This window comes from Cavia porcellus, unplaced genomic scaffold (assembly GCF_034190915.1).
Source record: "Cavia porcellus strain 051 isolate PalLab524CR breed Dunkin Hartley unplaced genomic scaffold, mCavPor4.1 scaffold_18, whole genome shotgun sequence".
Taxonomy (NCBI): domain Eukaryota; kingdom Metazoa; phylum Chordata; class Mammalia; order Rodentia; family Caviidae; genus Cavia; species Cavia porcellus.
In genome coordinates this window covers 63224208-63236885 of record NW_026947501.1, presented here as the reverse complement: position 1 = coordinate 63236885, position 12678 = coordinate 63224208, and the positions used below count along the sequence as shown (strand labels likewise).

Genomic DNA, 12678 nt, shown 5'->3' with positions numbered 1-12678 from the left:
GAAGGTCATTAGTTTCTAAGAACCCCATCAGCCTGTGCTAGGTCCTGCGGTTTAGGGCCTGATGTCACAGCGGTTTCCCTGGGGTGTAGCTGAGAGCCCAGTTGAAATAAAGTGGTGGCATCCCAATTACAGAGCCACGTGGAACATCTGGCCAGGCAGGCCTGTGTGTCCTGAGGACCTGTCCCCACACAGCAGAGGCTTGTAGGCAGGGCGGGGGCAGGCTTGATCAGGCTTGAGCAGCACAGAGGTGGCTTGTCCCTGAGCAGATGGCTGTGACACTGACTAATGGTCAGCAGTGTGTGTGGCTGTACCTCCGCGAATCTGCAGAACACAGGGGCAGAACTTAGGCTGCCTGGTCTGTTGAGGGATCTGGGGAGGCTGTAGCATTTCCGCAGCTAGGGAGGGGCAGAGGAGCACACTTCTGATTTCTTTTTCCTTCTCTGCAGAGTGCGTCGACCTTTGAAGGTGTGGCACAGGTATCGTCTGCCTACTAGAAGACTGTCCCTGTTCAAGCTGGTGAGTGTCACCCACACAGCCAAAGCGCTATTTGGTCTTCTCTGGAGGAAAGTCTAGGGAAAATCCCAGGAGGAAAAGCAAGGTTGGAGAAACAGCCAGGAGCAGAGGGACATGTGTGACTGCCCCCATAACCCTGCCCCCTACATTGCAGGGACCCTGGAGACACAGTTAACCCCTCTTTGCTTCGGAAAGTAACTCTCACAACAGAGCCTACACCAGAGTCCCTGTGAATGGGGGTCCACTTAAAATTGGGAAGCAGAGGCCCACTTTTGCTCACTTCAGAGGAAATACCTGCCAGTAGGTGGCCTGTGCCCAGAACCCCAGCACTCTGAGAGCCTGAGGCAGGAGAATTGCAAGTTCAAGTGCTGTCTTGGCAACTCAGTGAGAACTGTCACAAGAAACATTACACAATGAAAGAGCCCTGGGCTCAAGTCTCAGTGGGGTGAGGGGGCGGGGAGAGGAGAAGAAGGAGGGGAGTGGAGCTCAGAGTTACTGTAGCTCCGCTGCAGGTGCCTTGGATCACTTCCCGATTCTGTGGTCCCAGACCACCTTGGCACTTTGAAAGTCATTGAGGACCACAGAGAGCCTCCATGGACCTGGATGTGTTTATTGGTATGTATTCTAAATTAAAATGGAGGAAAGTTTTCAATTCATGTAAAAATAAAACTATGGTAAGTCTGCTTATTAAGTTTGCTTTTAAAAAAACTACTGTGAGTTCCAGAATAAGAAAATTTAGGGGAATGACATCATTTTATGTTTTTCTAAATCCCATTACTAGAGGATGGTGGATTGGGGTCTCATATCTGCTCCCACATTTTGTCTGTGGCAGTGGCCAGATTGCTTCTACAGTTAAGGCAAACTGGACACAGGTGGACCAGCAGGTGGGAAGGGAGGGCCCTTGGTGACCTTGGGGTCACTATGGTGTTCTGTATTTTGCCTGGTGCGTGTGGGCCATCTTTCCTTAAAGGCTAGTTCTGCATCCTGGGAAGCTTCCCCAGAGTGACAACATCATGCTGCAGCCATTAAAAAAACAGTAGACCTACAGATTATCCTTGTTGTCCTGCGATTGATCCCTTTCATTATACTATTGAAGAAAATCACATTTGTTCTCCATCTCCTTGGTGCAGTCTTTAAGTGACAATGCTCACTCTGGCACCTACTAATTTCCTAGAACTCTTTAATTCTGCTTGAAAGCATTAATTTTCCTGTGGGTAACAAATACTGCTATAAGTTTTGACATTTGACAGAATGATTTGATTCATTTACTTTGGAGGAAGTGTCTGCCAGATCCCCAAATCTGCATAACCAGAGTTTGTCTGCCACTTGTTATCTTAGGGAAAATCATGTTCCATAAGAAAACCGTTTAGCTAGTGCAGAGAGGCTGTTCTCTGAGATGCACAGGAGTGCTTTATGACTATCCCATTTCTGCCACACGAAACACCCAAAATGCATATGTAAAGGTCAAAATCTGCTGAAAATCAGTATCTTTTTTTTAAACTTCTTTAACAACAATAGACTTGCATCTTTTCTTAAGGATGCCTGCTTCTTTGTTTTTTCAGCATGTGGTGGCAAGTAATGTGATGATGGGTTATGTAAAAGTATTCCAGCAGGGCTGTGCTGGTTCACACCAGTAGTCCTAGCTACCGGGAAGCCTGAAGCAGGAGGATCAAAAGTTTGAGGCCAGTTTAGGCTACTTAATGAGACCGTCTCAACAAAGCAAATAAAAATGACTGAGGATGTAGCTCAGAGCTCTGGAGTTCACTTCCCATCATCTCAGAAAAGAATACGTGGGAAGCTAAGGTTCAGACACAAGTGCTGCTACATACAGTGTAGAGAGCTGGCCCAGTTGGCAGGCTGAGCACAGTGGGGTGGGAGAAGTGTGAGCTCTTGGTGGGGCCAACTGTTGCTGCAGAAGGTCACCCTGCTTGGGCTTTCAGCCCAGGGAAGTGTTCCGAGGTGCTGTGAGGCAGACGCCCTCTTTCCTTCCTCTACAGCGAGCCAGCAAAGCCAGCAACATGAGGGCAAAGTTTGAAAATCTCACTAAAGAGAGAAGGCAGGAGGACAGGTGGAAGCGGAGAGAGCACAGTGGATGGCCAAGGAAAGGCAGGAGCAGGAGGAGGCTCGAAGGAAGCTGGAGGTGGAGACAGAGAAGCTGGCCCAGCGCGTGAGCATGCGTGGCCAAGGGGGTGCTCGTGCTTGCGGTGGCTGCCACTTTGCTCCGCATTCCCAGAAGTTCTCAGTAGAAAGTGTTTTCCACTCAAAGAGTCAGCCACACAGGCTGGCAGGGGTCGGCCAAACCCATCTGCCAAGGTGGCCTGCCCTGACCTCTGGGGCTGGTCTGCCACTTTTCCCTGTGGTCTGCACACTTTGACTAGAAGAAGAGGTTACAGAGGCCGTGGAGGTTGGACAGAGTGCAAGGACTCTCTTTCCAGGATTTTTTGGCGGGCTTTGGCTCTGCTCTGCCACCTGCTCATCAGGACCCACGGCTGACAGCCTGGCTGGTTCTCTTGGGTAGTTGAGCAGTCGAGGCTGAAATAATGTACACGAAGCTGCTGGGCCAAGTGAGGTTCTGGATGTTTTCTCCTTACAGCAGTGCTTGGGTTCCAAGAATCCCCAGCGGGAGGAGGTCGGTGTGCAGAGGCAGGGGTGCTGGGAACGGAGGCATTAATGAACAAGACCCGATTTGCCTTAGTACAGGCAGGCACGTGATGGGAAGCAGAGGTTCGTGACAACACTGTTTTCCTGTTCTTAGTGACTAGAAACACCTAATGACCTCTCCTTCATAGTTTCTATAAAGTAAGGTGTTTGTTTGTTGTTCTTTGTCACAGAACACCCGAATACACACAGGCACTCTTTACTTGCTGTCTCGTCTTTTTTTCACGTAATTGGGGCCTTCCTTATTTCATGACTGGATTTTAATCTCTGTCATCTGGGACACAACAGTTTGACCTGCTTGCTTGAGAGGAGAGATTCGAGTAGGGTAGTTATTGTTTAGCCCCTTTCTTTGCAGGTTGCTTGCTGAGTCCTTTTCTGTTTACAGGCCCCCCTCCTCCCCAGGAGTGTGCTGAGTCTCAGGTGGACCCCCTCCGTTACTTAGGAGCACCCCAGACAGGTTGGCACAGTGCGTCCTGGCAGGAGAAGCCTATGTGTCAATCCACACTGTCTGGTGGCTGCTGTTGAGGAGGCTTCTCACCCAGCTGGGTTTGGGAAGGGCTGGAGGTAGGCCCTTCGGCCTGCAGCTGTGTTTGTGAAGTGATCCAGTTACCCTGCAGCCAGGGGCCTGGGTGCTGAGGCTGGTGGGCCCAGTCCTGCCCTTCACGGCTGCCCGGGACTCAGGCCTTGGGTTTTGAACCTGTGTAGGATTCCAGGTGACAAATGCTTGCAGGTCAGGCTAGTCCACAGCGATGCAGAGACCTGTCGAGGACCAGGCCTGCTTTGCTTTCCAACAAAATGAGACAGTTTCGTTGTCCCATGGGGGAGGTGTGCCATGGGCACCTGGGGTTCAGATTATGCCTCTACGGTTCCCTGGCTGTGTGTCCTCCACAGTCCTCCCTGGAGCATGCAGGCCATCAGTGTGTTTCCTGTGGCTGCCATTTCAGGTCACCCTCACTGAGCTTGAAACAACACATTCTTCACTTGTGGCACTCAGGAATCCCCAGAGGTGTCAGAGGGGCTGCATTCCTTTGCAGGCTCTGTGTGTCTGTCCTTTTTCTAGCTTTTAGAGGCCCTTGCGTTTCTTGGCTCGTGTGACTCCAGACTCTGCTTCCATCCTCACATGTCTTGACTGCCTGTCACACTCCTCCTTGTCTTATGAGGACCTCGTGATGACATTGGGCCGACCATGGAATCAGAGCAGGGGGCATTATTTGTCTACTGCATTGTATCCATGACGGCCAAAGAGTCACACTTTCCTCCCACTCATAATATAGTCCCCTCACGTCATGGTCCCTGAGAACCTTAGTCCACTACAGCATCAACTCATCATCTATATCCCCTCAGTGAGTGAGGACTCCACAGCGAACTATAGGCCAGCGCCAGCACTGCAATTGTGCCTAGTGCCCAGTGAAGTGCATCTTCCAGGCGTGGCACCTCGAAGTACTGCAGGCCGCCGAGGTCTTTCCTCTCAAGGTGGTCTGCTGACTGCATGACTTTCCTTTGCTGCAGCAGCTCCTTCTCTAGGATGTGTGACACTGTCTGCTGTTGCATCAGGCCCATTCTTCAGGCTAAGGTGCCTTCCTTTTCTGAGTTGCTGGTGTCATCGAGACGGTCATGACCTTCTGGTTGCTATTTTTCTATTGCAGGAGCAAGCCAGAGCCAAAAAGGAAACACCCCCTGAGTCCCCCACTCCTCATTCAGCTGAGGAGAGGCAGCCTTCCAGCCCCATCTATGAGGTGGGTGTTTTTGTTTGGTTCGTGAAGGAGTCTTGAACCTTTCGCAGTGCCCGTGTGGATGTTTGACGTGTGCTGTGCTCTGTGCCCACACTGGGCTTGTGGTGTGGCAGGGTTCAGGGATGGCATCCTTGGAGTGAGGCATCCTCCCCGTTGCCCTTCTTTACCTTTCTGCACCTCCCTGCAGTCAGACTGCCAGCTGAGGAGTGGGTCACTGTCTCCCTACAGCCCTGGGTAAGTCGCTGGATGCCAAATGCTCAGTCACATTGGTTTTGTTGGTCTTCTTTCACAAGCCTGTGTGTGTTGAGCTGGCTGCACTTCTTTATGGGAACCAGCCTCCTTTGGCACTGAGGCGCCACCACCAGTGTCACTCCTGTGGCTCTGATGGTGTGTTCCCAGACACCTCCCTTCTGTGCCACATTGGTGCCTCTCACAGACCTGCGATCTTGCTTTGTCCCTCAGATGCTAACCTGCCTGACAGCTCCTGGCTCCCCCTCCACTGTGGCCCTTGTCCTGTTTCCTGTTTCCCCCATAGCCACTCTGGGCTGCACATTTACTCTTTTATCTAAATAGCACTTTGTGTCAGTGAATTGCAACTGCTGAGGACTCAAGACACAGGGAGGTTACAGACCCGTGAAAGCTATGGAGATGCACAGGGCCGGGCCTGGGTATTCCTGGTCTTACTCCCAAATCCAGAGAAAGCCAGGCCTCCCAGCAGCATCCTGCAAGTGCCATTCCTGACCACCTGCCTTGTTTTTTGTGACCCACAGAGGGCACCTGGTCAGAAACATTGGAGCCAATGTTAATGTGTGCTTCAGGATGCCTGTTAGAACTCAGAAGTCATATGGTTTTTTTTTATTTAAAAAATTTTTTAGTCACGCAGTTTTAAATTATAAGGTGTGTATTTTCTCTGAGTACCTTTGTCTTTGAACATGGTTCTTTTGGTGGTTCCCTTGCCTCACTCTGTGCGGAGGATTTGGTTAGAAGACAAGAAGCTGCTGGCTGGTGCTGATAGGCAGCACTGGACAGGACAGAAACCTGAGACCTAAAATACAAACAGGCTAATTTGAACTCAGGATGGAATGACTCGAGCCCTGGGGATGCAGTTTGGGGAGTGTATGGTTCCTGGTGAGGAGAGTGGACTTCAGTCCCTTCAGGATTTGGGAGTGTTGGGGGTAATAAGGACTGGGGCTCCCTGGATGAGAGGTCAGTCAGGACTTTGAACTGATGCCTTCCTGACTAGTGTCCTTTTCCTCAATCCCAGCCGAAGCTAGGAAATAAGTCCCCATGTCTTAGGTGGCATTGACAGTGTAGCTGTAAACTTTGTAGGTGCCAGCCAGGCCACAGGATATGTCCATTTGTTCCTTTTCAGGATGCAGCCTCCTTGAACGCAGAGGTCCTGCAAGTGAAAGTGAGCCCTAGCATGTGTACAGTGTAGAGGCCACAAACTACCTTCCCACAGGCCAGCAGTTAGCAGAGCCTGGGCTATGATCCGGAAGCCATCTAGGACACCACCAAACCCTCTGGCCACTATCAAGCAGGTACTGTGCCCACGCTCCCATGCCCTTCCTGGCAATGGGGCTCTCTGAGAGATCCCACCCAGCATTATTCCCCATGAAGAATGTGTTCAGGGTTCCTGTCTGCTCACACCCCCCACCCCCGAACTCTTTGTTTCCCTGTTAGAATGGCCCTAGGCACAGTGGTCTCCAGTGGCAGCAGTGGTCCTGGGAAGGTCCCTGGTATTCTGGGATACAGGGAACCTGGGGATAGGTCTGGAGTCAGGAAACGGGCTTCTGTTACTGTGGCATTTCCTCTGGACATCAAGCACCTGTCTGCTGCAGGACAACCTTAAAGGTGACACTTTCTGCAGCTTGAAGATGGTGCAGGTGTTTCACTTAGGTCAGTGTGGTGAACCTATAGCATGCCTGCTGCAGTGGGTATGCGCAGAGCCCTCTCTGTTGGCTCACAATCCAAGTCCCGCCAGAAACCCAGCGTTGAATTAGGTTATTTTTGTAAACTAAAACCTCGGTATTCAGGTTTAATTACAGCATTATCACTTTGTGATACATAAGTGGGTTTTGTGTTACAGTTTGAGTAGTTAGTTGGTCTCCAAAAGGTTTTCTGCCCCTGATCTAGGTGAACACTGCAGTTTTGCTTATTGTCCTTTAATACTGAGGTTTCCTGTAGTACACCAGGTCCAGCACAGACCCCTTATCCCACATGGAGCAATGTGGTAATGTGGTCGGTATGGAGGGCAGGAGCCACTTGGGCTGAGAACACACGTGACGGGGGGGGGGGAGGCCTCTTACCTTGACAGCGTCACAGGCATTGATTGCCCTGTCCCTTCTCTTATTCACTTCCCTGATGATGCTAGATATTTTGCATTTTAAAAGTTATACTCTCAAAATGGTCATGAGAGCCATGTTCCCTGGGTGATGGCAGAGCTGGGAGTCCATGGACTTGCTCTTGAAAGCTGGAGTCTTCTCTTGAGTTTCCAGGAGGTGCCTCCTTTCCTCTCTCCTGCTGCCCTCAGAGTGGAGCTCACTCACTGAGATTTTTTGCTAGCAAGTGCTCTGCCCCAAATCTTGGGAATCATTGTGTGAAAAGCAGTTACAGTGGGGAGGTACAGGTGGGTACCAGCTGCTGCTCAACTGTCCCCATTTCCTTTCAGAAGAGAACACCTATGACGAGTATGAGAACGACCTGGGCATCACAGCCATCGCACTTTAGGACTACCAGGCTGGTGAGGCGCCTGAGCAACTTCCTGCCCTTTGTTCCTGCCAGCTCAGCCCCTAAGAATCTGACTTTTCCAGTGATGCTGCAGTTTCTATTTTGAAATAGTTTCAGTTACAGAAAAACTCCCAGTACAGTGACAAGGACTCTCATGTCTCAACCAGGTCCTAATTTTCTGCATGTGTGCATGTACAAACTCATGCACTTAACCACTTCAATTACATTTATTCTCAGATCCATCGGGGACCTGCAAGGTCCCCATTGCCCCTAAAAACCCCATTTGATGTGATGGCACGTACCTGCAATCCTGGCTATTTGGGAGACCAAAACAGGGGAATGCAAATTTGAACCCTGTCTGGGTGAATTAGCAAAACCCTGTCTCCAAAGAAATAGATGTGTTGGGGATGTAGCTCTGTGAAACGCCTGCAGGTGGCCCCCATTCCCTCCCTAGTATTACAAAAATACAGAAAACAAAACTCGAAAACTGCACTGTGCATGTCTAGGACATCCAGGGTCTCATATGAGTACTTCCAGCACTCTCCACCCTCTGGGAGGTCACTTGTGCACATGACACACCCCTCGGCGTTGGTCCTGTTTGGCCCTGTTCCTGGGCCGTGTCCTTCCACAGTTGGCCAGGGCCCAGCAGAGTTGGTGCTCGCATGGTAGGAAGGCCACAGATACAATTCGGTGCCTCCCTGTGCTGAGTTGTCTTTTTTGTGGTACCCAGGATCGAACTCCTGACCTTGTACTTGCCAAGCAGGTGCTTACACCACTGAGATAAATCCCTGCCCTACCCTGTATGTTATTTCTGTGGCATTGGTCACTATCACCTGCCAATCCACACCACTCCAGTAGCAGTTGATGACTGCGAGGCGCTATGGTGAGCCCCCCAGGTCCTGTCTTCTCTCAGCCTCACTTGGCCTTTCCTGACAGTAGCTTCCCAGTTCCTCCTCCCCGCTGAGTGGGGGCGGTCAAAGGCAGAGCGTGGCCTTTCTGCACCTGCTATTATTTATTCCCCTATCTATACATTTCTCTTGCTTTTTTTTTCTTTTGAGGCAGGGTCTCTATTCAAGTGATAAAACCTTTTTATCACCTGAAATAGAGTTGATGCTGGCTTTAAACTCACTATGTAGCCCTTGAACTTGTGCCATGTGATCCTCCTGTGTAAGCCTCCCGACTGCTAGGATTACAAATGTGCACCACCATGCCCAGCAGCACACATGTTTCTATTTATTCTTCAATGGGTTCTCTGATATTTTGGCATCTGTACATATGTTTGAGTTCATCCCGTGACCTGTGTTCCAGCCCGTCACCTGGGCTTCTTTCTAGACCCCTTCCTGTGTTCAGAACCACCCACCCTGACCACCCCTCCTACATGTCCTCGTCCCCCTGTGCCCTGTCAGTGGTGGCACCCTTCCCTCACTCCCCCAGTGAAGGTGGGAAGGAAGGCGAGTTCCCACCCATCCTGGCCATTTCTCAAAAACAGTGTCTGGCCAGGGTGGATGTTTTTGGAAGACGCCGCTCACATTTGTGCATCCCAGCCTTACACGGGCTGTGGCTGCCTCCTTCTTCTTGCTGCATGCTCCTCCCAGCCCCCCTGGAAATGTTTTCCATTTGTGTCTCTCTCTTTGCTTTTTTCCCAGCGCGTGGTGACGAAATCTCCTTTGACCCTGATGACATCATCAGCAACATAGAAATGATGCATGAGGAAGGCTGGCAGCGCAGCGTGTGCAAGCGCCTGTACGGGCTCTTCCCGGCCAACTACGTGGAGATGTGGCAGTAGGCGGCCCGCCTGCCCTGCGGGCCTGTACAGAATCACACTTCAGATCATGCCTTTGCTGGTTTGGGGTTTTGGGTTTGTATTTTTTGTTCTGTTTTCTGAGGGTGAGGAGGGAAATATACATATTGATTTTATATTTAATACTTCTACTGATGCTTTTGAAAATGTTGATGCCACAGAATGTGCTAATAAATTGTAATCATGTTCCCTAGGAGGACTTTGGTGATTGTTTTTGAACTTTTTTTTTTTTCTTTCTTTTTTTTTTTTGCCAAATTGCCTTGTCATGTGTAGCCTCTTCAGGTACCTGTGGCTCTCCTGAGGTCAGCAGTGCATGTTGTCTGTATGTTTGTCATGACTGTTGGGTCTCCCAGGACTGATGTCCATGTCTGCAGCTCTGGGAGTGGCTGACTACATAAGCTCTGTGGGGCAGCAGTGTTCGGAAGTGGAGGGAAGACCCGGGTCAAGAGTAAGACTGGTGGGAACCCCTGGAGGGGTGCTGGCTCCCCTGTCAGGTGGGACACCCCCACATCTCATCCCATGTGACCCAAGGTTGTGCGAGGCTTTCTCCTGTGCCCCTGTCTTATCCCTATCTCCATGGCTCTCCTGACCCCTGACTCCTGCCCTGCTAGGTGTCACCACGTCCTTCCACTGTTCCCTCACTGCTTGTCTTACACACTGGCCCACAGTGAAGGGCCCTGGTCTTAGAGGTGAGCTTAAAGCTAGTGTTGGGCCTGGGTGCCACCCAGGGCTGCTCCCATGGCTGTCTGCTCATGCAGGGGGGGTGACATGTGTGTCTGGATGGCCCCCAGTTGGGGGAGGCAGGTACCTTGCTGTGGACTGCCAGAAGGACGCCCTCATCAGGGGGTTGTGCATTTTGCCAAAATCTCGTGTTTAGTTATTAAAATGTGATTGAGTTGGCTAAAATACGACTGGGAACAAGCAAGTGTTCCTTCCCGTTGTGCCACGGTGGTCTCTTTAAGCCACTCTGTCCATACTGCCTGCTACTTGCAGGGGAAATACCTGTCCTTCCTGAGACACCAGGGCCAGTCTTGTTGGTGCACATGATTGGGGGACAGATCCACGGAAATGTTATGACTGTTGGGGACACTTGGCGGTCCTGATGTGCATGTTTTCTCTCTGGAAGTGATTTCTGCAGTCTTGCTTTTCCCACTATTAGGTTGGGTTTTACATACAACTTACTGTATCTGGATTTCTGTAGTATACCTCATACGTATGATTTTTTAAAAATCAAATATTCCGAATAAACCTTTTTTTTTCTTTTTTTTAACTGATTTGCTGTGTGATTTGCTTTGATACTTGGTCACTTTGTTCTGGAGTTGAAAGTGCCTTTGTGGGTGTCAGTGTCCTGCATTCCGTGAGAGACCTGGCCTGGACCACCCTCCAGCCAATGTGCCATCCTGCTGCTTCTCAGGTGAAGCAAAGTCCCCTTCTCAAGGGCACGTTTTATCACCTGAAATGCACCCTCAAATCTTTATTTGAAGGAAGTCTCCAATCAGAACAGAAAATGCCATATTTAGCAATCACTTCTGAGCTGCAGCTCTCAAAATGAATCCTTCAGTGGTTGCCGTGTAGTCAGAGGCATTAGTTTCCTTCAGCTCACACACCTCAGGGCCTGAAGGAAGTGCTGAGCCTGGGCAGAGGAGCTGGTGTCTGCAGCAAGGGCCTGGCTCCTGGACCTGCCCTGGGCTCTGGCCAGTCTGCTTTAAAAGGAACAATCATGGATGAGGGACTAGCCACCTCTTTGGAAACCCCCAGGGCAGTGGCAAGGGAGCTGGTGCTCCCTCCAAGGTGGACAGGCAGACCTTCCTTCCTGGGCAGCTCCCAGACCCAGTGCCAGCACAAGAGGGCTTTGAACCTTTGGGAAAAGGCACTCTGTTATACCTGGAAGCAAGGGAAGCACAATGCAAATCATAGCTGTGCAACGCTTTTATGTTCGTGTCGTTTGCAGGAGCTGAGAGTAGCTTACTGCAGCCATAGTCCTGGTGTAGGGACAGGCCCAGAACCCTGAGCTTTGGGCACTGTCCTTGCTGTCTGGTGAGGTCCCTTGACTCTTCCTGCCAGCAGGAGCCAGGAGCAGGGCTTGAAAACCTGGTTCCACTCATACCCTGCCTGCTGGGCCCTCCTGTGGAAGCCCAGCTGAAAAGCCCCTCCAGCCTCTGAGCTGGCAGCAGCATCCCCAGTGCCCTGCCTTGCCTCCACCTTGATAGCAGAACTTTGCCAGTGTTGCTTGTGTGATACAATCCTGAGAGTCCATCTCTCCTCCCACAAAAAATTTGGTGCATCAAGGGGTCCCCAGTGTGGAAACTCTCATGTATGACTATAGTTTGGGGGTGGGAGAAGGGAACTGTCTACCAGTGAAGCTGCTGCTACCTGTTGGAGAGGGTGGGCAGATCTTGAACTCAGGTGTGACATGATACGGGATATATGGTAACAGTGTTTCCATTGCCCACTGTTTACCCATTTGCTCTGTGACCATAGATGTGGCAGGGGCCTTGCAGACCCCGGACACAAAGTGGACAGGTCCCTTTCCATTTTGCTGAGTCATACATCTGTAATTCTTAAGTTTGATCTCAAGGACCCCTTTAGTCTGAGGAACAACTCGGGACTGGGTTTCTGGGCCCCTTTGTGCTCTCAGCCACTGGAAGCTGGAGGTCAGAGGTTAGCAGGCTTTTCTCTGTTGAGGCCCAGCCATGAGGAGTGATTTCATGGTATGGAGGCAGCAAGGGTCTCTGGGAAGCACTGCAGTTTCTGATGGCCACTTTGGGCAGCTCTGAAGTGCACACAGAGAAGGAAAACTGAGAGCAGGTGAAACTTCTTGTCTTGTGTGTGGAAGATACTTTTGCTGGTCCTTGTTCAACCAAAGATGTCCAGAAAGGGACTGCATGGGAAGTTAACGGAGCATGTCCCGGGTGCTGTCCCTGCATGTGGAATGACTGGTGAGGGAGGGCTCTGGTGGGGAACAGCTGGTTCCACCTTCATTATTACCTCCAGCTACAGATTGTGTAACCAAGAAGAGAACACAGGTGCCCCAGAGCTGTGCCCTGTGCTCTTGCACCCTGCAGACGCTGGTAGAGTGGGCAGGTGCTTTGCCTCCTACACTGGCTTGCAGATATTCAGCTTCTTTATCTGAGGAGGATTAAAAACAGCCACCTCAACTAGCTGAAGTGGCACACTCTTGAAGCTGAGACAGGAGAATTGCTGAAAGTTTGAGGCCAGCCTGAACTAGATAATGAGTCCTCG

The 12678-nt window shown here is 50.8% G+C and overlaps 1 pseudogene; it reads left to right on the top strand.

Annotated features, from left to right (window-relative positions):
• Positions 1–9631, top strand: part of LOC100718776 (src substrate cortactin-like) — a 28485-nt pseudogene extending 18854 nt beyond the window's left edge.
• Positions 9632–12678: the final 3047 nt, after the last annotated feature.